The following is a 27374-nucleotide window of genomic DNA, read 5'->3' as shown; positions in this document are numbered from 1 at the left end:
TTATAACCAAAAACTTAGTCTGCAAACTATCTCACTGTGTTTTTCTAATATGTAAGATTTCCTCATGGAAGATGAAAAGCAGGATTACTTTTTTCTTTGCCATGAGATGCCAAAAGTTAAATCAGAACTTTGGCAGTGTAAGATCAGATAGGAAATTGTTTGGAAGTCTCAGGAGGTCAGGATTATTCTGAGGTCTTCTGATTCTCAATCCAGAGTGAGGTGCAAGGGGCCATACAGCAATCACTCAGCAGAGTGATCTATAGCGCACTTTGAATAAGGAGGGAAAAAGGAATTAATCATAGGAGATATGTGAAAACTGAAATTCTAATTTTAATTGTAGTTGGCATATCAACATTTTGACAGAAAATTTTTGGACAAAACCAGTCACTGTCAGTTGATGTTAACAGCCCTTCATTATATGATAACTTTCTATTTTGAATATAATTTTAATAATTTTTAGTTTATTTTCAAAAGATTCTAGAATTCTAGTAAAATTCCTGAGTTACTTGCTAAAAGCAGAGATTTCCTCCTATTTAATAACAACAATGTTGGCTTCTTAATTGTATTTTCTGTCTATATTACATAATTTACTCAGGATTATAACAGTCAGATCCATCATTAATTATAGTGGCATTAGTGATTTAGTACTATTAAAAAAGTAAACAAACCAAAACTAGAGGCTCAAAGATTTCTCCAAAGACTAATTCCTATTCCTCTGCTTTTGATTATCTTCTCTGAAATATCCAGTCTTTATATACCTATATTTGACACTGCCATTACTGTAGAACCAAGTTTTAACATGAATAACAGAAAACATCCCTTAAAAGTACTGTGTCTGTCCTGGTTACTTCTCCAGATCTGATTTCGTATACTTAATTATTCTAAAAGATCTCTGAGGTTTGCAACATTTTTAATTATGGTATCAATCCCAATGGCTTTGTTTTTTCATTAATGAAGTGGCAATAAATTATTCTACATAGTTTCATAATTTCAAAAACTTTGTAGAAACCTACTGCCAGAATCTCAGCTGCTTTTAACCGTTCCTTATAGAAAAATCTCTTTTCACCTCACATTTTCTTAAAACATGAAGGATCAGCTACCACCAGAGACAACGAGTAGATGTGAAATCTATACAATCATTTCCTCCACTCACTGTATTCAGGTATGAGAAAGAAGAAAACTATAGCAGAAACCCTCTACATTTCTTGCAAATACTGATATTTCTATTGATTTTCTAATGATAAATAGTAAAATCTGACGAAAATTAATATTCTGCTTCATACATTCTTTTTATACACTAATACCAGAAGACTGATAAATGATAGTTAAAATACCGCAGAAAAGGACCTAGGAAACTATTATTAACTGTATTTGTTTAGTAGTGTATATGTTCAAAGATGTATGGTTACCTTTTCTGGACTATGGAAACACTTAATGGGTCTTATATTTAGCCATATCCTTCATCCTACCCCAACTCCATGACAGGAGAAGTTACAGGTCCCTATCACTCCTCACATTTCAGTGGTAAGGAAAGCTAAGCATCAGGTCTGAAAGGATGTCCAACATTTGCCAAGGCACTGAGTGCAGACCCCAGACCCCTTGGGCACCTGTGCATATATGTTCATTAGCAGCAGCTTCAGGGCGTATTAGGAAACAAATTGATGATTCAGAAGGCTAGAGACTGGATCTAAGTCCTTCTCTAGTTCAGGTAGGTGTAGTGGGAATTGGTGCAGGGGAAGAGAAAAAGTGGGACTAGGAATATGCAAGGGGACAATTCAGAACATTTAAGACATCTTAAGTGAGACCGTGTGAGTGTCACCTAAAAAAACCCCCTGTCTTTACTACTGATTTTTTATTTAAAGATTTCGTATCATAGGTACAAAAATAATCAAGCAAATTGCAAGACTGAAGATAAACCAAGTTTGTATTGTTATTTTTATTTTTTTATCTGACCTAAATAAATAAATAAATGAAGAAATAAATTAAGAAATGAAAACAAGTATGTTATATGAAATGTAATAATATATTGGATTTTTGTTAGTTGCAGAAACCAGTCAATGCAATTATTATGACTTCTTTGCTATGCTGCTATAGAAATAAAACACACCACTATCTGACAATCTTTCTCTTGAATATGAATCCATCTTGGTATTTTCTGAGAGAACAGAATATTCTTTTGTAAAGCAAATATTAAGAAGCATGATACCTAAAGAAAAAACCTATAGTGAATTCTAATTCAACATACAATAACTTCACTGATTTGCAGTTATCAATCTTCCAGATAAACTAAGGGTTCTGTGTGATCACTGTGCTAAAAAAGGAGGCTAAATTCTATTAGTATGACATGTGGAAGTAGAAAAGGATTTGGGGAAGAAAAAAGACTATTTATCCTTAAAAAAATGTAAAATCTATCATTGATATTTACTTCATCAAAAGCAACATAAAAAAAACCAAAAAAAAAGTTGCCCACACACAACAAAATTTAAAAGAGAAGAAGAAACATTCTTTTCTGGTCTATTTTAAAATACCAGCACTCATTCACATTTTGCAGTAATAAATGACTGTCCATTTAAAAAAGAAGTGAGAGGAGAGGTTAAAAGAGAACCAGGCAAAAATGGGATCAGCTGCAACAATGAAATTTCAGATATCTACTAAATGCTTTGTAAATTTTAAGAATTTATAATTATTTTCTGTGTGTGCCAAAAGAAATAAATTCTTCCTTGGGACCTGTTAAATATAAACAAAAATGTACTCAAATAGATTCCAGATCTTTTTTTCCCTCTTCTTCACTTTTTTTCCCCCACATTTCTTGGAGTATTTGATTTATTATTTTTTTTTAATCAAGACTTTTATATAGAAGATTTTGCTTAGCCATAATGCAACCTTAATGAGGACTCAGAACTCAGATAAAATTCTTTGTTAAGTTCAGTCACTGTACATTTGAAAAACAGAAATGTAGTATAAGGGAAAGGAATGGTAAGAGAGGGAAAAAGACTGGGAAAGAAAACCAGCAGATAATGAACCAACTTGACATTCTCACTGCATGCTGCTGGATGATTTGAAACATTATCATTGTACTTGGATATCTAACTCATGCCTGTCCTTTTGGCATTTGTCCTTTCATACCTTCTGTCTTTAATCTATTGTTACACAAAATAATAGCAAAGAAGCTGCTAACCCAATTTATAAGACTCTTCTGAATGAAATCCAAAGAACCTGGTTTTGTTACTCTCATCTTATTTCTCAGTTTCACTTTTACCAACTGAACTGACAGATGAAGATGTAAAAGGAAATGGTTTAGAATCTGTTTTTCATTACCTCCAGGTTCATACCTTATAGCTTATTAGCTATATGGGAGGCTTTTTCATCTGTGCATATTACTCTGACAGTTCTCATACCACTCTTTTTCAAGAGTACCAAATGGATAGATTGGATGGTGTTGATTTTTTTTTTTTTTAATTATCATTCTTGTAATCTCTTTTCAGTTTCTGTTATTCAGTATTAATATAATACATGTCTAGATGGGGTACAGGAAACCTACCTCCATAAGACAATTTTAAAATCTCCCCATTTTAGTTCTTTCTGTCACATTTCACTTGAATTTTAGTTGTTGCAAACCTGGGCCTTGTTTGCTTCCTACTTTTTAAAATTAAACTCACACTTCCAACTTTTCCCTGGCAAGGGGCCAATATTTAGAATAATATTTTTGATCAAAGTGTCAGGGAAACCACAAAGTCCTAGGTTGGGAGAACTGTTTTCAGCACTTTTAGTTGGAGGATTCATTTTAACATATTCTAGACACTCCGAAGCTTGAAACTTAAATATTTTCTTCAGCTATTCTTCAACTATTTTACTGCCAGGATATATTAGAAATAGATAACATTATAGAGTAATAGTACAATATCTACAATTTAATGTGAGAACAGGTCTGTTGAGAAGGGTGTAACTGTCTTGTATTGTTTCAGATGTTTCTTTCAACAGTTCTACATCATATTACATTGTATTCACTGCAGGGAATTAAACAATTGCATATTGTGAAAATGACTAAATAATATATTCCAGAATGAAAAAAATAATTTACTTGGAAAACAAGAAGTGGTATCTTTCTTAGGAAAAATAACACTGAAAAAATCTTAGAACAAATCAATGGGATATATCTGATTAAAAGAGAACTCAACATGAATGTATCTCAAAGGAATTTGTAGAATCTCTGGTTTAAACAAGTTAAAAAGATGTAGCTACTACATGTATCTAGAGTAAAGCACATCATCTCCTTGCAACAGTTTCAGGAATCTTGGGGGGGGGGGGGGGGGGCGGCGAAAATCCTGTAAAATGAAATATTCTATTTAGCAATTATATATAGTTCAGTTTTCAAACATGTTCAACAACCATAGATACTGTTATTTCCTTGGAAATTGTAGTTGTTCACAACTTTGAAAATGCTGTGTGAAAATTAAGAGAATGGATAACGATGGACATTATTACAATGAAAGGAACATTACAGAAAGGAGATAAAATTAAAAAAAGTATCAAGCCATTTACTGAGAAAATGAATCATAACACAATAAAAAGTATTTGACATACTTTCTGTTAAAATTTAAAATTATTTCTGTTCATTTCACCAGATTTTTGTATCAAGAGAAAACCAAAAAAGACAGACTACTTTAGATTCAAGGCTTTGCTTTAATCTAGAGACAAACTACTCAATATTCAAGCAATAGATTAAAGAAACATAAATGTAACCTGCATTTCCTTGTACATGGCAAAAGCTTTCACCTAATTATCAGTGCAGTTAATCTCAAGAGGCTGTGAAAATACACTGACTCATCATTCTTCAAATCTGTCATAATGGTATTTCTCAGGATCATCAAATCATATCAGAAGCATTTGCTAGCTCCATCCATATGAAGCACAAATTGTTTAAAAACTTTTAAACCAGTATTAGTCCTGTACTGGGATCTAATCTTAATATAAGGTAATTTCAGATAAGAAAACATACTAAAAAGCCACACTGAAGAACTGCAGCTCATTCTGGAAACACACCATATTTGTTGAGCTACACTTTTCCACTGAAATTGTTAATTTAGAAATTACCTATAAAAACTAATTCTTACCTTATCAGCAATTTTTTTGACAATATTTTGAAATAAAAGTAGTTCAGATTGAAATTTTAGATTATCTTATAAACTAGTAGTGATTATAAAGTTATATCTAACAACACAGTGCATTTGTCTTCTTGAGTCTTTTAAACAGCGAGTCTTGACTGAATCTTAACCATTGTAATTTTGGGGGGAGTTTTGCCATACTTTCCAGTCTGATATTTAAGTTTCTGAAAATCTACTTCCATAATCCATGGGCTGAACCACCTTCTCTAAATTGCTACTGCATCGAGAACTTAAGCATTAACTGTAAAAGATCAAATGATTAAAAAAGAAATCAAAGACAATCATGCAAAAAGGCTATGCAAAAAGAGCTCTCTTTGACCCTTTCAGCTCCTGTGAAAGGGTAGTATATGTAACGAATAAAAACACATTTCTCCTGGTAGTTTTAGTTTGAAATAAATGAAGGAAAAATGTTCCTCTTTTGTGCACAAAAAAGTACTAGTTTGGTACCATTTTTTTCCTGAAATGCTCTCATTTTCTTTCAGTGGCAAAGGTTTTGTCACTGTATTTTGCTGAAACATATGCACAAACTTGCCACATTTTCATGTTCCCATATCCATCTATGTCATCTTTTAAACAGCACAATATCATTTTAAAGCACTCAAGTTTTGGTCCCTGTTCCTTCCATTTAATTTTTGGACCAAGACTAAACTTATAACAGACATGGGCTTTTTATTCACTTTGAACCAGAGACACTTTACTTTCAAAACCAACATTCACACTTCTGTGTGAATCCTAGTAATACTAATGGGAGGTTCCTCACTAACAAGGGTTTGAATGAAAGTCTGATTTTTTTGTATGGTTCAGATTAAAGACACATGAACTGGAAGATTTTGAAGGAGTCCTTTTACCATAACCAAGACCTTTATTTTGTTCGAGTGTAGAAGAGATCAGTTCACTTTTCAGATAGCTTTAAAGGACAGGAGAATGTTTCCTGTCCATGCGCTGTTTAAAATTCTTTTCCATGTGAATAGGCATTCACAGTTTCATCTTTCCGGAGTAGCACTCAACAAATAGTCTATAGAAGATATTTTTGCATGCATTTGTGATGGATTATGACTCAGACACAAGCTTGTGATGAGCATATTCACCCTACCACCTTTTTTCTTGATACAAGTTTGACAAAAGAGAATAAAAGGCTTGTAAACTCTGCAATTAAGTTTCATCAAACCACAGAAAAAAAACCCTGATATTGAAGAAAAAAAAATTTGTAGAGAGAAGAAACTTGGAATTCCTGGATGAAACATGAAACAAAATACCTGAGAAATAATTCTACCCTCTCCAATAGTTCAGAGGAGGAAATACCCTCCCCTTGATTCTTTCTTTCCATCCCAGCAACTTGTTTTGATTTACAGGGAAGAAAGTTTCCGTGTTTTCCCCTGGGAGTCCCTAAAGAAGAGTTTCTCCAGTCTGTGACTAGCTGTAATTCTATCCTGCTTCTTTCAGGAATCTCCCAGTTATGCCAGTTTTGCAGGCTTCCTTCTTGTTGGCTTTTTCAGATCTGTCTGCCTCACATTACACTCCAGAAGCTCTTCTGAGCTGTGTTCTGAGTTCTTAAGGAGGGATAACTTTCCCTTGTATGAATAATTTCTCCTGTTCGAAGTGCATCAGTCACAATAACATGATCAGGGAGCCTTCCTCTCCGCTGCCTGGCTATATTCTTTTAACCAAAAAGTATATATATGACAAACAGTGAATGAACAGGCTAGGCAGTTAGACCATCTGTTAACATCACAGAATAATTGATAACATGCCATTTTTGCATTTTCTAATTAAGTATTTACATTTTAGGATGTTGAATGAGCAGAAATCCTTCAAAACATAACTTAAGTACTACTACAATTATGATTCTGCTAAGTAGGAACACAAACCTTATGTACAATTCTATGTTATAGTCTTCTCTATAAACCTAACTGAAGCATGAAAATGTAACAAATCAGTGCAATACTGGTAGAATTATTTTAGACTGTAACATTGGTATAATATTTTTTCTTGATCAGGCCTTGATTAATTTTCATGGTCAGCTCTTTCTCATACCATAGCAAGCAGTTAGTTAATGAAAATTGAATCTATGAATCATGTTAACATTTACAAGCTCTGAAAGCCTTAAAAAGTTAGCCATGACCAAAAATAATAGGCTTGCTGATATACTGTCCCTTAAAAACTCAGGAGTTGCTTAAAGTAATGGAATTCCTGTAATCGGAGCAACTAGGACAAATGCCGTGCAAATAACATCAGTTTAGACATAGTCTCAATATTGGATTCTTATTTTCTCAAAAAGCTCAGTAATGTTAATAAAAAAACCCTGACAACTATTGCAAAACCAGGAGGTCATAAGAGTTTAAATTAGGAAGGTTCTTGAGCTGTAGCTAAATTAATAGAATTCTTTCTGGGAAGGAAATATTTTGTAATGTATATAGTCATTAACAGCATAATAGTACAGTAAGACTGAAAAAAATATATTAATCTGATACATTTCTAACAAAGAGTTTAATACCTTCTCTACTATAGATATAATTTTAAATGGAAACAATTTTTTGCTTCAGAACAAGTTCAAATATTACATAAAAATAATCTTTCACATTAAGGAACTTTTTTTAAAAAAAGAAAAAACTTCAAGGGAAAAAAATCAGGTGCAGAACTCCTTTGCAGTAGTCACAACTGTAGATTATGCAAGGCTGAGACCAGAGAAAAATCATAATAACGCTATAAAATTTCCAAGTAAAATTAGCAGCTTAAATGAATTAACTAGGAAATCTGACATACTTTCATAGGTTGAAAAACCTGACGGAGAAACCATGGCTCAAATTCAGACAGTGAAGATACAACCCATTATTCTTATTAAAAAAAAAAAATATATATATATACACATATATATATGCCTAGGGTTTTTTAAATGTGAGAATGTGCCACCGTTATCACTATGAGCAGATACATAGATACACCCATGAATTTAAACAAGCAACTTGGAAATTTGTCCTGTAGTGAGGCTGTGTATGTTGGAATTTGGTTAGACTATGAAATGCCTAAGAACTAATTGCTGAACACAGGTATCCCACATGTAAAACCCCAACAGTCGGCTTTCTGAGCTGCTACCATGGAGATTGACACTCACTGACACAACCCTTCTTGTTTGAAAACTGTTGGCCCAAGTAAAACCTCACTGTACATATGCACATTTATAGCACAGAGAAGATTCTGGCTCTCCTCTGCCTCAGAATGCCCAAATAACTCAGTAAGGCTGTCTGTGCTTGAGCACCTAGCCACAAGTTAGGTGGGCACTAAAGAACACAGCACTCACAAACTCCATGATGGTTCTCTTTGCACTGGCACCCAATTTAGCACCTGCTTTCATACTTGCTATGAAATCACTGGACATTTTAGTAGGATTTCAGACAAAAGTAACTAAAAGAAAGATGGGATATTGATGCATCAGGTTAACTAAAAATTATTTTGTGCTTGGTAAGGGAAGAAGTAATAAAGACTTGTTATGACAATTTGACATATTTAATATGCACTACACAAACAGCATATATTCTATATGTAAACATAGGAGCAAGGAAACATTTGTGATAAGGGAATAAAATTATTTGTGCTTGGAATATGCTGTAGTTTTTTGTGGGTGTTTTTTCTTCTTAAATAAGTATCAAGACCCTTCTAGAAAAAGACAACTTCTCACTCCTTTAAAATTGAATAATAATATTTTCTACTGTCAGAAAATGGATTCTAGGATTGGGGATCTTGTTTACTGCTGATTCTGTTACCCACAACTTTTCTGCTATTTACCATAATCAGGTATCATGCCTAAACTTGACTAGGTAAGCCTTTATAGAAAGCTTTTTATTTAGCTAAGCAAGTCACCATTCTGCATGTCATGTCAGCTGATTATAATTTGTCATCATTTGCAAGGAAGTCAACGTCTTTTTAAATAGTCCTTTTCTCTACTTAATGCCACTGTTTCATATTACTCTAAGAATATTCTGAGTCAAAACAAACTAGCACTTTTTGGAAAAAAAATATCTTGAGAAAGCTGTCTGTTATCTAACACACAGAATGAATCTAAATCACATAGCCAGTTCATCAGCTCCTCCGAGCTCCAAAATTGTTATTATATCATGCCAAAAAAGGCAGGCAAGAAAAGGTGACAGAAGGCCTTTACAGGTGAACAAGAAGATCCTAACAAAAATTAAACATAAATAGGAAGCATACAAGAAGTGAAAGCAGGGCCCGGTCACCGGAAGGAATATGAAGGCACTGTCCAAACATGCAAGGGATAGTGTTAGGAAAGCCAAAGTGCACCTGGACTTGTGAACCCAGTGAGGCACATACAGGGCAACAGGAACGACTTCTACATATCTATCATCAGCAAAAGGAAGATGAGGGAAAATGTAAACCCATTGCTGATCAGCACAGGAGAACGGGTGACAAAGAATGTGGGAAGGACTAAGGTATCCAATGCCTTGACCACTTGGTCTTTACTGGTTAGACATGCCTTCAGTTAGCTAAAAAAATTAGGCTTCTTCATTAATGACCTGGACAATGGGATAGAGTGTACCTTCAACAAGATTGCAGATGATGCAAAACTGGGCAGAGTGCCAAGGATGCATGAGATGGGTGTACTGCCATCCAGAGGAACCTTGACAGGCTGGAGAAATGTGCAGACGGGAACCTCATGAAATTCCAAAAAAGGGGAATGCCAAGTCCTGCACCTGGGGAGGAACATCAGGCACCAATACACACTGGTGGCCAACTGGCTAAGAATTAACTTTGCAGAGAAAGTTCTGGAGGTACTGATTAACAAGTTGACCATGAGCCAGCAATGTGCCCTTGCAGCAAAGAAGTCCAGGAGCATCCTGGGATGCATTATGCAGAGTACTGCCAGCAGACTGAGGAAGTGATCCTTCCCCTCTTCAGCCCTGATGAGACACACCTGGAATACAGCATCCAATTCTGGGTTCCCCAGTCCAAGAGACACATGGACTTACTGGAGCAAGTCCAGCAACAGTTCACAAAGATAACTAAGATCTTGAAGTCTTTCATATGAAGAGAGGCTGAGACCTGTGTCTGTTTAGCCTGGAGAAGAAAGGTCTGAGGGGTGATCTTATCCATGTTCAAGAGAGGTGTAAAGAAGGCAGAGCCAGACTCTTCTCAGTTTTATCTAGTGACTAGACAAGAGGCAATGGGCACAAGCTGAATACAGGAAATTCCTCTTAAACATAAGAAAGAACTTTTTGATGGTGATCAAACATAGAAGCAGATTTGCCACAGGTTTTATGGCACCCCATCCCTTGAGATGTTCAAAACCCAGCTGGATACAGCCCTGCATAACTTTTCTATCTGACCATGCCATGAGCATGAGGGTTGGACCAGATGATCTGCAGAAGTCCTTGTCAACCTCAGTCATTCTGTGGTTCTGAAGTATTGTTTCTTTTTGTATGCACTCTTTCAAAATTCTATGCATGCTCAGGTAATTTTATTACATAGACTCACAAGATGATAGATTAATATAGGTAGGAAGGATACCTGAAGGACGTTTGACTTAACTTCCCAAGTCAGAGCAGGGCTGTACTATGGCTAAACTAAAGCAACTGTGCCATTAGTCCTCCAAAAAGGTCTGAAAGAAAATACAGGTAACCAGGTTGCCCATTTCCTTCATGACCCCCTCATGTCATTAATTAGAAGATGCTGTTGTCAGACATCATATGACTGATTCAGTTTCATACAAAATATAAGGACAAGTACAAAGTTTCAAAATGAACAGTTTCCTAGATATAGATATTCTTAAAAATCAGAGGTGGTTCTTGTCTAGTGTGACTTCAGCTCATCCTAAATCAGTAAGACAGTCTGTGGGCTCATAAAGAAGACAATCCAAAATTTGCTTTAATCTATCTTCTTTCTTAAGTCATTGAATAATCAGAAACTAGTGAATTGAACAGATAGAAAAATAAAAATATTTCTGATGTTAAAAAAAAATATTTCTGAAATGTGTTGTTTCTTCACTCTCTCCTATAAAATGCAGTGAATTATATCAAAAGCAGTGGGTATCAAGACTCTCAGCGCTTTTTAACAATTTATTTTTTGAAATATTTATAAAGTAGTTTTTTTCAATTTTACACCTAAAACAAAGAATAAATTTTTACAACACAGCTTTAAAAACACAACCTTGCCATGTATTGATAATATTCGGTACTTTTTCATATATTACAAAATCTATTAAATAGGTAGTCCACGAGCATCCTGGGCTGCATTATGCAGAGTATTGCCAATAGATTGAGGGAAGTGATCCTTCCCCTCTCCCTGATGACACCTATCACCAGTGACCTACATAACATGTCCATGTCAGGACACAAGCACATGAGATAGCAGCAGATGATCCATGTGTGGTCCAGATTTCTCTAAGGTCCCCAGCAACACAAAAAAGCTCAATAGCCCAAACATAACTGCTGGAACAGCCTCTGCAGCATCACAGCATCTTCCCTCAGTGCCTGGTCTTTCCCCACACTGGAAACACAATTGTCCTGAAGATTCAGCATTGCGCCAGGCTTTCACAGCTGATGTTACTCCAGGGGATAAGAAGCTGCACGCAGACTCTCACCTATCCTGGCTGCTGGGGATGGTTAATGGGGAGGACAGTTTCTGGGCTTTTCTTACCAGCAGAATCAAAAAGGGGTGTTGAGGGGAAAAAAACTGTTGGGGCAGGTGCCTTGTACCCAAGGTAAAGACTAAACTTTTACAATACAGTTTTAACAACAGAACTTTGCCACGGATGGATAGCATTTAGCATGTTTTCTTTGATTGGCCATTTTGAAGGTTTGTAGAAAGGCTAGAAGATTGCTGCATTTCAAAGCTTAGCATGGATTTCAATTGTAGATTATCTCATATACCTTTAGCTTAGAAAAGTAATTTTGCCAAAGATCACTTGAAATAACATGCATGATTTTCTCCTGCTTTAATTGGAGCAATTTTTTTGTCCCATTTATACAGACAATCTAAAAAAAAAATAATTTGCTGTATGATCAATGGAATAACTATTTTTTTCTGTCATTCACTATGTTCTTTCTTTGTAGTCCCTGGGGCTTTATGCCCCAGTGAGTGACTGAGGCTGATAAGAAGGGGTTACCTTGAATAAGCAAAACAATTAAGCCCCTAATCAAGTAATGAACTTTCTGTCAATCACCGTTTTAAACTGCAGGTGACACCTGCCTGATGCTGCCAGTTCCAGCTTACATGGATTCCATGTTATAAGTAAATCTCTTTACTTAATGATCAGATATGAAGCTATAAATCCACCAGCTCCTACATGTAAAAATATTCTTTCTGCTTAAGCTTGATCATTAACATATCTGTGTTAATGACTTGGCAAGTGAAGTTGATGTGTACTGTAAAGCCAGATCCTTGGTTAGTGTGCTGTATTCTGATGGCTTTTGAGGAAAATGGCATCGATTCAAGGTACACCTTTGACCCACTCTCACTGAGACTAAGTATTCATCAGCTCCAAGATTTCTTTTGCTTAAACAATTCCACTGTGATATTTAGGGAATATTTCTAGGGAAATACCCATCATGTGAAATACATTTCTATTACATTTTCTTGCAAAAATTCTTTTCACATTTACATAAATAAGCAGCATGAATTTCATCATGGACAAAGTTTTATTTGCTTTACATTTCTGACCTGATAAATTATATTATGTCAAAATATGGCAAATTACAGGGCATAGCATCATGTTACATAATTCACATTTTAAGTCCATTCAGCTTGATACAATATGGCAAAGATGCAATATATCAGTTCTATAAGCACATTCTTTAAGTAATGAAGTAATATTTTGGCATACGAACCAGAGCACCTATTTAAGTATCTATCATCTGCTCCAACAGTGGCATGTGGAGCAATTGGATCAAGTATTTACAGGAAGAGGATATTTTTATTGTCGTCTCTGCTAATTGATTAAACAGTACCATGCTAACATTTTTTTGTACATTATACAAATTAATTTCATTAAAACACTCACTATACATGTCAACAGTCTGCAAACAGTACATATCTCTGTTGATAAATATATGTATTACTAAACATGCAGCTTGGCTTTTGGGCAGCACTGGTCTTCAATAAATCCATGAGTGAACCTACTGCTTCAGTAATCAAACTCCTATTGAATAAGAAATACTTGCTCAAGACTGTGGTATGAACAGGGTTTTCAGGGCAAGAAACCTGAAGTGAATTTTGCTCAGTAAAAATATGCCAGTTGATCACAGTAGTAACCTGTATAATAAAACTGGCAAGAGTGATTAGAATACTAGTCCCTGTCTCCATACAGCAAACACAGCACTAAGCAAGCTGCAGGTCACGTTGCCTCCCACTCATGTTCTAAGCATCCACCTGGAGAGCAAAAGCCCAATAACAATGCTGTGGCATCCAGGAGGTGCCATACTAAATATATGTCTACAGTGAGATTGCAATGCAGAACACAGGTACTTGAACTAATTTTGGTAACCAGTAGCAATTTGAGCTGTGACATGGAACTCCACATAAATTTCAACAGTAATCGACTCAGCTTCTCAAGAGTGTCCACACTGACCTCCACGCTACTGAAATGAGGTTGCTCCTGGTTTCACTGTACTACATCAGAAACTGAAGTGTGGTAGGATGCCTTGTTGTTACTGCCAACTAACCCTTGCATTCAACAGAAGAAACCCTTACGAAGTTAACAGGGTTTTCAGTCAGTGCCCCTTTAAACATCAGCTATAGTGAGAAAGTGGTGAATAGAGAAGCTAATCAAGCAGTCTAAATTCTTTTTAAGCCTAAGTTTAAAAGCCAGAGCAATTATCCCATGAGCTTCTCCAATTAGATGGCTTAAATAAGAATGAAGACTATTTTAGAAAGGCACTTTCTTTGATATTTTCCAGTTTAGTTAGCCACATAGCTAGCTGTACATCCCTTTCTGCAATACCAATGGGAGGAGCAGTGTCAGGAAAGAATTTAGAAAGGAAGGAGACTGCTTAGCCCAGCGTTTTTTACATGTTGGTTGTTGAGTTATGGTCCAAGGAAGAAATGGGAGGAATATGGAGGGAAAACAGGCAGGGAAGTGTCACTTGAAAGAGACCATTTAGAATTTTATTAATTTTAGACTAAAAGGTGATGATCTTTCCATATTTAGGAAATTCTTTCATCCTGTCTTTTGCCAAAGAGGGCTTCAACAGAAAAGGCAAACACTATTATCCAGAAAATTATATATGGGTCTTATTCCTGGCTCCCAATAATACACAGTAAAGCATTATCAGCACTTTTGAGAAAAATAATTATTCAGGCAGATAAGCATAATTTGTGTGTTTACAAAATAGTCTGTTTGTACTTTTTATAAACCATATTAGAGATCTCTCAGAGGTAAAAAAAATTCTCTTATAACATTCCATTATACAAACCAGTTATCTCTCAGTCTAAGAATACTGATCAGAACACTGCTAAACAGTATTTTAATTGCTAAGTAGAGCGCCTTACATTTCAGCTAGGTTCCTTAACGTTTATATGCAAAGATTATAGAAGATAGAGGTTTTTTTAATTGCATATGTAAGAGTGTTATGGATCTTCAAACTCATTTTCAAATGAAATTAAAATGTTCCATTTCAGTGCCAAACACTTTTTTTTTTTTTTTTTTTTTTGTCACAGGATACTCTTTTTCATTGCCATTCATATCTATCTATATCTACTCACAAACATACATGCAAAAAAACTTGTTATCAAACACCACAAGCAAGTCTACTGTCTACTTCAGTCACCCTTATTTTTTTCTTTTTAAACAATAATGGAGTATTAGATAAAGTAAAAAGACAGAGGACATGCACTAGTAGCTTACAATATACACATATATTTTTGTTGTAGGTACTGAAAATAATAGATATTGAGAATAATACCAATTCTATATGGTAAATTTGTAATATGTGGTTTAAAAAGTGAGACAGATTGTTTTGGATGAGTAATTCAATCACTAAGAATAAAATTGCAGGTTGATAAGCTACTTCAATTTGGCATGATAAACAGTAATGTTCAGAAATTATGCTTTTCTGGTTTTTTAGCCAAACAAATTTTCACTGAAGGTGTACTATTGTATATTGCAGCTAACTATATCAAGATTATTTTTTTAAAAGTGCTCGACTAAAAACTAAAATACTTTTTAAGACCTTCCAAAGTATTGCATTGCTCTCTATATGAGCCTTTGTAGGTGTATTACTTGGGTAAGGCAGATTTCATTTGAAGCTGAGAATTTTGACAATCAGTGTTGGCATTAAACCGCGTGTGCTTACTTGTGTACCTTGTATCTGTGGTTGGGAATGGGTGCTGCATATCACCTGTGCATTTCTGATTTTCAGTTACACCATATGACAACACTTAAAAATTTAGAGCAGGAAATGGACCTACAGGAAATCCCTATAGTAATCCCTGGCTATGGAACAAAGTTAATATAAACAAGATCTATTGCTAGTGAATGTCTTGTAGAAAACTCTTATTATAGGTAGGAGGGATACTCACAAGAAAAGATTCATTCCCTCATTTAAAATATCCTTAAAGATGGGAAGTTTCAAGCTATTAGAAATCAATAGTTTGTCCTTATGTGTTCACACAAGTACAGGATTGGAAAAGACATCCTGCAGATTTTGTTTAGAAGAAAAGTCTGAAAATTACCTGTACGGAATTACATTTTTGAGAATTTTGGTTTTCAGAACTTTGGTGGTTTTTGTTTGCCTACTACTTTATCAATACAGAATACTTTTTCACAATTATTTCTAGGAAAGGATTAATAGACTTCATCTGCATATACTTAGAAGACCACCTTATTGAACACAAAGACCAGCTATTTCCCCCAAGTGACCTGGAAGTCTGCCATTCTTCGACCATTAAATGTAATGTTTGCAGTACTTTTATTTTGAATAAATGTATCACATCCAATAAGTGATCTTTATTGTCTCAAAACATAATTGCTTGCTCTTTGTGATTCAACCCATATATCCTGGAAGTATTCTCTACCAAGGTCATTATGAAACAATGCACTATAGTGAAAGTTGCCATGTGTTCAGCGTTTCTGCTCACGTGTTTATCTGGGTTTCTACCCATCTCTTCTTTTATATTCCCTCTTTCATCTCAGACATGGAGAGGCTTTCAGTATGGAATTCAAATGATTTCTGTAAACATGGTTGTCTACCAATATTTAGTCAAAATCCTTACAAGAAAATATGTCATTGTCACTTTTATGTGGCTAGGTAATTTCAAGTTCACGTAAGAATTCAGCTTTTGTTCCTGCTATTTTGTTTCTTTTAATAATAGTACACTAAAGAAAACAATCAGCAGAATGATATGGATTTGTATACGATTAAGTTCCACTTGGTATTTGCATAGAAAATTATGGTTTGCAATTGTATTTGAAAGTAGTAAATTGAAATTTGAAAGGTGGTGATGACAGAGTAACACTAATAAAATATACAAAGATGTCATAAGAACAAAATAAAATTGTATGCTATTTAAACGTCTCTGGTAGTGGCCAATACAGAGATGCCTAGAGAAGATGAAACATCTGTTTTATACTAAAGTTTCCTTCAGCTTACCTACATATGTATTATCACTCAAAAGGAAAATATGCTATTTTATGTTTGTCCTCAGGACGTTGGATCCATCTATGTAAGTAACATAAAATAGCATGTAATACCATATACTAAATGTTATGCTGGTTTTGACCACTACAGAAAAAATAGAATAGTCTCATCAGTTCAAGTACCATTCAGTGCAGATAGGTTTCAAATATACTAGCTGCCTACAGCTGGTGCTACTATGAAGTGTGCAAGGAGTTATTATTTCTTACTTTTTCCATCATGCCTAATTCCAAAATGCCTAATTTTGATTTTTTTTTAAAAAAAATTTCTAGTAGGATTTAGACAGTAGTATATTAATAATGATACATACTTTTAATATTATGAAAATAAGAGTCATATAGATACACATACATGCATACATATATATGTTTTTGTCTTCTGTAGTCTTGAAATGTCATTCACTTGGCTCAGGAAGCAAGGGATGCTTTAAATTTATTGCAAATATTCTGGCTCATATACAATTTCTCTTTCAGTACAGGCAACCTTTTAGGAATAAGCTCTGTTCCAATAACAAATCAATGTATTTTTTTCCCCTGTAAGGTACCACAGTAATTTTACTCAGGAAAAAAAATAAACAGGCAGTTTTGGGGGATGACCTATTTGCAGTCAATGGCTCCTTACTTAATGCGGTGCTTCAACTACATATATTTACTATATATCTCAGCTTTATATTTCACCCAGAAACCTGGAAAAGTAAAATATCAAATCTCTTTTGTCTGATACTGAAGACTTGTAAGCACTCAAATTAAGGATCTAAACCAATAAAATAATATGACATTTTCACACTAGTGGAGAAATATAAGAATACATTGAACTTAACATAGCAGACATACCAGTGAGTCAAGACAGCTGCATACAGCCGTACCTTCAATCTTGCTTCCTCTCCTTCAGTAAATTCCATCTGTAGCTTGTTTTTTATGTGTGGTAGAATCCAAAATTATGACAAATTTGAGACACTTCATTTCTGTTGAGATAATATGACTGCTTAGATCAGTAACTCCTCATCAGTTACTTAGTTCTCACCTCCACCTTGAAGATAACTCAGAATCTTAGGAGGCAAATTGATTGTATGTAAAACTCTTGGTATCACAATGGTGTGATTCCTTATAGGAGTCTCTCATTCCTTCACTGCTCCTGAGTGCTGAATCATTTGCCTGCACAAGAATTCAGATTACAGCCTTTCTTTGGATGACATCTCAAACATATTTTGCATAGAATTGTTCGCTATCCAAAATGTTAAATCATACTGTATTACCCTTCTTTCAGTTTTAACCAAAGATGTTACATTCAATAGCTTTCCCATTCATTTAATTATTCTTCCTTACCAATAGGTGCAATCATCAGATCATTTCTGCATTTCTTCGTCATAGAATGGAACAAAATGGAACAGAACCAGAACAGAACCGAACCAGAACAGAACCAGAACAGAACAGACTATTCCAGTTGGAAGGGACCTACAACAGTCATCTAGTCCAGCTGCCTGTCCAAATCAGGGCTGGCAAGATGTTAAAGCCTGTTAAGGGCGCTGTCCAAATGCTTCTTAAACACTAACAGGCTTGGGGCATCAAACACCTCTCTGGGAAGACTGTTCCAGTGTTTGACCTCTCTCTCACCACAGAAACACTTCCTCATGCTCAGTGTAAACCTCCTCTGACACAGATTTGAACCATCCCCACAAGTCCTATCACTAGATACCAGGGAGAAGAGAGTAGCACCTCCCGCTCCACTTCCCCTCCTCAGGAAGCTGTAGAGAGCAGTAAGGTCACCCCTCTGCCTCCTTTTCCCCAAGCTAGACAAGCCCGAAGTCCTTAGCTGCTCCTCAGAGGACATTCCTTCCAGCCCTTTCCCCAGCTTTGTTGCCCTCCTCTGAACACATTCAAGGACTTTCACATTCCTCTGAAACTGTGCCCCCAGAACTGCACACGGTACTGCAGGTGAGGTCACACCAGTGCTGGGCACAGTGGGACAATCACCCCTTTTGGCCGGCTGGTCACGCTGTGTTTGATGCACCCCACGATGCGGTTTGCGCTGTGGGCTGCCAGGGCACGCTGGTGGCTCATGCTGAGTGTGCTGTCAACCAGCACCCCCAGAACCCTTTCTGCAGGGCTGCTCTCCAGCCTCTCCTCTCCCGATTTGTATTAGTGCCTGGCATTACTCTGCCCAGGTGCAGAATCTGTCATTTGGACTTGATAACTTTAATCCCGTTAATCATAGCCCAATGCTGTAATCTATGTAGATCCCTCTGCAAGGCCTTTTGTCCTTGAAGAGGGTCTATGGCACTTCCTGGTTGGGTATCATTAGCAGCAACTTTGATAATGGTGCAAGCAACTCATGCATCCAGATCATTGATAACTATATTGAAAAGAACTGGCCCTAGAATTGAACCCTGAGGAACACTGCTGGTGCCCACTAGTGAAATCATACTTCTACAGAGTAGCTAGGAGTCATTAAGATGAAATAAGACAAAAAAAGGAACAAATGGCTTGATTTTCTGATTAACATCCTGGTTCTAAACTGCAATGAAGAATTTTTTTTCAATAAAATAAAATAAAATAAATAAAATAAAATAAATAATGATGCCTGGGATCTCCCAAAATAGTTTGAGGTAGATAGAAAGAAAGAAGATTTTATATTTTTTTTCAACAATTTATTATTCATTTCAAGAAGGAGAAGTGCAAAGTCATGTATCTGGGGTTCTGCAACCCCATGTAATGATATATGCGAGGATCCACTCACCTGGAAACTAGCTTGGTAGACAAGGACCAGGGGGGTCTTGGTGGACAAGTTGACCATGAACCAGTAATCTGCCTTTGCCACAAAGAAGGCTCCCAGGTTGCATTAGTCAAAGCATTGTCAAGCAAGTTGAGGAAGGTGATCCCTGCCCTCTGCTCACCACTGAAGAGGCCACATCTGGAGTACTGTGCCCAGTTCTAGGCTCCCCAGTACAAGAGAGACATGGACATACTGGAGAGAGTCCAACAAATGGTTACAAAGATGTTGAAGGGACTGGACCATCTCTCCTACCTGAAAAGCCTGAGAGAGCTGGGACTGCTCAGCCTAGAGAAGAGAAGCCTTGGGGGAGATCTTATCAATATGTATAAATACCTGAAGGGAGGATGCAAAGAAGATGGACCCAGAGTCTTTTCAGGGGTGCCCAGTGACAGAACCAGAGGCACTAACTGAAACACAGGAGGTTCCCTCTGAACATCAGGAAACACTTTACTGTGAGAGTAGTTGAGCACTGGCACAGGCTGCCCAGAGCAGTTGTGGAGTTTCGGTCCTTGGAGTTATTTAGAAACCAACAGGACGCGGAGCTGAACACCCAGCTCTAGGTGGCCCTGTTTGAGCAGGGGGGTTGGACCAGGTGACCTCCAGAGGTCACTTCCCATCTCAGTTATTCTGTGATTCTGTCATCCTATTTCACTGTATTAGGTAGGAGTTCCACTCAAGAATTATGCTTTGTCTGAATACATGGGGAGGAAAAATGGTCCTGATCATGCTGAAGATTGAAATGCAACAACACACACAGTAAAAATTTGGAAACACTTAAAGCATTGCCCATTTCAAGTTTTACCCAAATAGTAAGCACAGTCACTTTAATCTTCAGCATTGCAGTGGCAGCCAGGAACAAAGAAACAAACAAACCCCCAGACTTTGAAGGTGGGGGACACAGGACTGACAGATCCAAAACTAGAAAAAAAAAGCAAAGAAACCAAAAAGTTTTTGTAAACTACTTACATCAAGAAAAAAACCAAAGAAAATCTTAAAAATTCACTACTGACTATGGAAGCATAGTTTCCCATTTTTGTAAAACTGATCAGATTTGGGCCTTGCTTAATTAGATCTAATAAGATATACAGATGGTTCTTAGAGATCCTTATTGACTTACCATTTCGACTTGTGTTGCAGTGGGTGTTTTGATGGCAAGGGAAGCTTCAAAGCTCTAAGTGATTTCAGTTTCCCTGTTTGGCTGCCAGGCTGCTTTTCCCCAAAGAGTCAGACACCAGAGCAATAAGAACTTCTCTGAAAGTGAGCAGAGATCTCATTTTCCTTCCACTGACACTTTTTGACAGGAGGTAAGGGAGACATACAAAGAGTGCAAGGAAGTTTTAAGGTGTGGTTAAATGTTATAGCTGTTGTAACCTAAGTTTGCTGCAGAAAAAAAGGAGGAAACTCCTCCTTCCACTCCATTCCTCTGTAACAGCCTCAGTCTTCCAGGTCTTTTGCTGATGTGATTCAGGTCTCAGATTCATCAGGTCCTTAGCTGACATGACTCCAATTACTGAACTATTGGAAAACTATGTGTTTTTTCTGCTGAGTTAGCTTTCTGTCAGGCTTGTGCTTACAGTGGATCATGGAGGGGTTTGGCAAGCTCCAGAGTCAAAGCTGCTGAAAAGCCTCTCCAGAGGAGGGAAGGACATAGCATGACATCCCTTCAGTCTTGGCAGGATACTAAAGTGGCTCAGCTGTTGCATCATACTCATGCACACTCTCACTTCCTACAAGGAACAATAGTAAAATATACTATGCGAAGGTTAACATAGATTACAGCGAGGATGAGAATATCAGCTTGTACAACGGAGGGAGTGGAGGAGGACTAAATCAACTGCTGAGCAAGAAAGACCAGATATGGGAATGATATTTCAGTGGTTTCAAAGTGCTAAAAATCATCCCTACATTTCAGAGACTGTGCTTCATTAATTGCAACAGATCTATTAATGTTTTTGAGAATACAAGACAGAAAACAGATCAACATATTTTTCTTAAAGTACTTAAATATTTTGGGAGGCTGACTTTTTTGTTTTAATCTGTTCATTTTGACAATGTCTGTTTTCTTCTTGACTTCACAAGCAAAGGACAGATGAAATAGCTTATTAACCCCTCTCACTCCTATCCTGTATAGAAACAAACAGCTGGAAAAAGCATACTGGTCCCTATATTTCACAAAAATAACAGCTTTATAAAGTAGAACCTCTTCAATTTTCCTTTCTTTCACTTTTGTCATACAGCACCACAAATGTTCAAGCTAACAAATGAAAGTTGAGCAAAAAGATTTGGGGCAAATTAATAAGAAGCTGTCAAGGAATTCTTTAAAATTCATTGAAACAGAATTTGTCATCTGCCTTAAATTCTGATGAAGCAGCTTTCAAAATCTGAGAAGCTATGGACAGTTGAAAAGTGTTTCTAGTCTGCAGCAGCAGCTGGAAGAGCAAAGAAGAAGCAGTTTTATGCCCAAATAAATAATCTACCTTTCAAATCCTTATTAACAGACACAGTTTAAGATAGGAATTTCACATTGATTGATGTGTAGGGGCGAACAGGGATACGTAAACATACCCAGCCTGATTCCACTCTCATTTATTCCATTGACTTCTATGTAGTGACTTCCAGCAGCGCACGAAAAAGGTAAACTGGATTTTAAATGACATTCAGAACAAGATACATTACTATAATTTCTTCAGGAATGTTATTTAACTCTCTATGTGAGATAGCAATTGTAATGAGTCCATTAAGATATAAAGGAAATATTGAAGCACCCTAAATGAACCAAATTTTTAATTGCACCTGAAATACCTACTGCAGGGAACCCTATGTATTTATTGGCAAGAAGAAGAGACCAACCCTGGATGCTTCAGAATAACTTCCATTCTCAGCAATATACAAAAGAAAGAAAAAATATAAGAAAAGATTAAGGGTATAACATTCTTATTTTTTGAGGCATATTTACTTTCTAATGCATAGAAAGGAGGAAGAAAACTAAAATCTAAACCAAAAACTTTAGTTAAAATAATCCTTAAGCTATATGCTTACAAATCTTCAAGTTTCCTTACTCTAAAATTAGGACTTTCCACAAAGGCAATAGAGGTAGTTATTGCAGGTTTTCAAATGCTGTTTCATGTCATTTGGAGGGTGTGAAGTGGGGTAGGAGGCACCAACAAAAAAGTCCAAATCTTTCAAAACTCCATATCAAAATACTTTGCTTAAAACATATCAAACTAAGGTCAGTCATAGAACAAAGGAATTCACATCCATTTTTAGAAAATTATATTATAAATATATATAATCTGAAAGATATTTCTCTGAAGCCAACATTAATTCATTTAATCATGGACTTGTTAATATTCTTGTAAGCTGTGCACCTTTCAACAAGAACATCAGCTACTTTGGACTGTAAACTTTGTCTTTTAGAAGGATATAAGTAACCAGAGTTGTGTTATTACTTGATCTGAATTCTCCTAAGAGATGGGGACAGAATAAGACAGAAGTGAATTCTGGTACTTATTTACCCTTCTTTTTTTTATTATCTTTTTTTTTTTTTTTCATGAAAATGACGAAATATTTACTCACTATCTTAAATATCAGTGTCTACTAAAATTTCAGATACTCTGCATAACTGAAATAAGGGGTTGGAAATTATAACACAAAACTTACGTGAGACCTTGGACTTGTACCTGTAGCTATACAGGGTATCCCACAGTTTAGGAAGCTGGAACACAGTTTGAGAACTTGCTGAAGCATTTCAGCCAAAATAAGTCAGCTTTGTAAATGTAAACTAGCTTTGTATGTTCTTTCCACCCCTGTTTCTTGATGTGTTTTACAATATTCAGGTATGATTCTCAGTGGAAACCAACTTTTCACCCTTGCTCACTCAAAATTCAAAATTATGTGTGTGAAAACAGATTTGCTGTATGTCATTAGACCTACTTCATTCTTAAGAGAATTACTACATAATTGAAGGTGTTGTCTAGCTAATAGTCTTTGTAAACGATACCCTTGAAACAAAAGAATACACTTCATAAATGCTGTAAATAATGGCAAGTTAGTCTTGAAACCTAGAAAGACATATAAAGGGAAGAAAGAAATAAGGCCATATCACACCCTCATGTTAGAAATAACCAGTTTTTGCCTGAAAGCATTCATTCTTGTTTTGCAAATCCTAGCATTATCCAGGCCCCTAGCGTTTTCTTTTTCTGAGCACTTTTTGCAGCAGTCACCTGTCAGAGTTCAAAGAACAGATGATGTCAGTCATGAATTAATTTTTTTCTTCCTAAAAAGTCCCCTAAGAGATGTTATTTATACCCACTCAATAGCATTTAGGATAGTTAGCACAAACACATTCCCCAATATAAAACAAGTAAGGAAGAATAATATAACACAAGTAAGGAGGTGTCTGTTTTGCACCAAGTTGTGTATAATATCTCTACCTCCTAGAAGCTCAGTCTGGGAGAAGAATAAACTCCAGTCTCAAACAGCTGTTAAAGAAGCACAAGGGAAAACCAAGAGCATTGCAGAAAAGGTCAAACCTGATCATTTGATTTTATGATTTGTCAAGCACACAGCAGAGCAAAAAGGAGTGGAACTTAAAAAGACATCAAGGAAGGACTTAAGCTGACTTACTCAAGTGGAGCACAGGATATAAGTGGTATTTGCTAAGGACTGCTAAAGAACATAAACAAGACAGGTCAGTTTTCTGTCCTGCTGTGAATTCCTGTGGAAAAATAACTTTTTTTTTTTTTTCTTCTCTATTTGTGCTTGAGTTTTCTTTCTTCCTGGAACAGTTTCATCCATTTATGTCATACCACATTATTGTGATACAGTTATTCACACAAATGGCCTAAGAGGATTTTAGAAGGCAGCAGAAAATTCCAGATAAAAATGGTGTGATATGTGGGCACACCACAGATCTCTATCAAGAGAAGTGGGCATAGCTACTACTGCAGAGCATAGCAGATAAAAAGAAAAAATATGTGAAGGTAAAAACGTAACATAGAGATATAATCTTCATTTATTTCCTGTTATATAATACTACCCGCCCATTTAAATATTTTTTTAATGTCTTTTGTTTCATGTTATTTTGAAGAAAAGATAATCAAAGTTGTTGCTATGTTGCTATTGGTTACTCTCCAATACCATATATCAGAAACAATTATATTTAGTTAGCTAGTGTTTTAAGTAAACCAACATTTAATTGCCTTTCTGGGGTCCATAGGAAAGGAAGTACTTTAACAGAGTTCATTGGAAACAGGACAGAATCAATCTTTCTTTTTTCTTTTTTTTTCAGCTTTTCTAAGGCTCTAGAGGAAGGGAACTTTCAAGTGTTGCATACAGGAGCAACATAATGTCTTGAAAATATTATAATCTATAAACAGAGGAAGTTAAACACACTAGAAAATGTTCTTATCTCAGACTTACTGACTTTAACCCTTATGGGCTTCTGAAATCTCATTCTGCTTCTATCTTTGCCTACTGCTATCTTATTGCTTTCTTTCAACAGTACATTAAAAATATGACAAGCATCTGTCAAAAGTGACTAAATATCCAGTTCAACATATCTACTGCACTATCAAGTGCACCATACACAAGCTCATACATCATTTACTCTTGTCAGTGTGACAGCAGCCCAGCAAGTACATTGGATAAGAAGCTACAGGTAAGATTTTTTTTTTTTTTTTTCCAGGGCTTACCTCTTGCTTAGCCCTGCATCTGCCATTTTTCTATTCCAGGCTCAGTGCCTGTACTCAGTCAGGGTACCAGCTCAGGGATGAAACAAGGCCAGGACTTTAACTTGAGGGTGGCAGTGCTTTTTCCATATCTGCAGCAACTCCCGCGCTTGGAATAGTTCAAAAATGACAGGCTGCTTCTGCAGTTTAGGAATCTTTCATTTTTAGGTCAGCCTGCTTCACAAGCTACAGACATGCAGTAAGCATTTCAGATTAGAAGACAGATTCTGTAACTCTTATTTAAACACAAAAGTTTAAAAGGCAAGAAATCCTTTAGAGATTTTGTTTTTAAAACCCCTGTTGTGGTATATAATCCTTATGCTTTACCTAGAAGCTCCTGGACTCTGGCAGTAGAGATGCAACAACAGTCTTCTGTTACATATCTGACATCAGAGATTTTTAGAATTAGATATCCTAACTCCCTATGCTGAGGGGTGGAACATAGCTAATCAGAAATTATCTAACTCCATAATTAATTTGTAGCACTTTAAGAGGAGTTCTGCCCATACCCATGGAAAATATTTGCAAAATAAATACCTAAACCAAATTTTAAATCAGAAGTATGATTTTGCTCTTCATTATTCATTGTTTCAGAAAAGCAACATCCTCTGGACAGTCAACATCAACTTGTGGCAATGTTATAGGCTGCAAAACTGATTTTTGCTTTTTTTGTTTAGAGGTTAGGGATTGTTTTTTGCTCGGGGAGATTGCTGACAAAGCACTGGGCAGTAGGTGAAACACATCTACAGTAAGTATATCAGAGTATTTTAACTGCAAACATGCTGCAATAAAGTGCCATCATTCAATCAATACAGATTACTTAGTTAACATTTTTCTTAATGTATCTGGATTACTAGTTCATTAGATCATTATCTGATAAATAGTGTGGGTAATGAATTGAGAGAGTAACTACATACCTTCAGGAAGAACCTGCCCGATAACAATAATCCATTAGAAAAACTGGTGGTATCCTTTGATCTATTGCCTGCAAAGCTATGACTTGATGGAGAGTTTCATTCCCTCTGCTCAGCACTCCAGAAGAAAATCAGCACAATTTAAATATTTCTCAGGATATGACAGCTCTCTAGATCCCTGGTTGCATTCTGTTCCCAGGGGTTGACAATCTGGCGTTCCAGTGTGCATAGAGCAGTGAAGATGAATTGAAAAAGCTTGAGATAAATTAGGGATGGCTAAGTTAAAATTGTCTCTGCTCCCGAGTCTCTCATCTGCAGTCTGAAAACCTATTTTGCTGTGAAAAAGCTAGATGGCAGGCTGCCTCAGTGAGTTCTTCTTAAGCGACAGGGAGCATTTTCAATGAAGAAAAATTCTCCCATTATCTAAGCTAATGTGACTGCAGCTAAATCTAGTCTTAAAAGTGTCTACTAGCATGAAATTCATTCTCAGTGTTGCTTTCTTTCAAGTCACAGGTTAAGGGCCGGGGGGGGGGGGGGGAGACACAAAACATGGCACCACCCTAGATTTTTCTATCTGAAAGAAATAGTCAAACTTTTAAAGCTGATAAATGGCAGCATGTTTCATAAAATAGCTGTGCCCAACAATATAAGCAGGGGAATTTTTCGCTGTTTCCCAAACTTTATCTGTTTATGCTCAAATTATTCTTCCACTACCTGATCTTTCTGTTTTTAACAGATTTCATTTCTTTGCAATTATCTTCAGTTTGAATGTTCCAGGAAATAAAGGGGCAGTATTTCCCCCTTGCTGATGAAAAATGAAGTGACAGCTAAAATTCTGAACAATTAACATGTTTAGCCTTAGTAGATAGTCATAAAAAACCCATGTGATTGATGTTTTGTTATGCTACTAAAAAGTTTTGTCAAGAAAAAATAAATCGTAACAGTTCATTTGCCTTTATTTATGAACAATTCTCTGATGGCACTAGTTTACAAAGAAGATAGAACTGAAGTTTTCTGAGTATCAGTGTAGTGCCAAAGCTGTTAGACAAAGTCACTAATTTCAAGTTGTTCAAGTTGTCATGTAAAAAGTTGTTGTATAGATAGCTCAAGTGCAGGACATTATCATTAACCATAATAGATGAAGTCTTATAT

The 27374-nt window shown here is 36.1% G+C and overlaps 1 long non-coding RNA gene across 1 annotated transcript in view; it reads right to left on the bottom strand.

Moving 5' to 3' along the window:
* LOC119149162 overlaps positions 1-26531 on the bottom strand; it is a 200083-nt gene extending 173552 nt beyond the window's left edge. The window contains exon 1 of the long non-coding RNA XR_005104583.1: positions 26226-26531. This is a non-coding gene — a long non-coding RNA (uncharacterized LOC119149162). The remainder of the gene's footprint in view (positions 1-26225) is intronic.
* Between the last annotated feature and the right edge of the window lie 843 nt (positions 26532-27374).

Source organism: Falco rusticolus, chromosome 5 (genome assembly GCF_015220075.1).
Source record: "Falco rusticolus isolate bFalRus1 chromosome 5, bFalRus1.pri, whole genome shotgun sequence".
Classification (NCBI taxonomy): Eukaryota; Metazoa; Chordata; class Aves; order Falconiformes; family Falconidae; genus Falco; species Falco rusticolus.
This window is presented reverse-complemented; position numbering and strand designations above follow the sequence as displayed.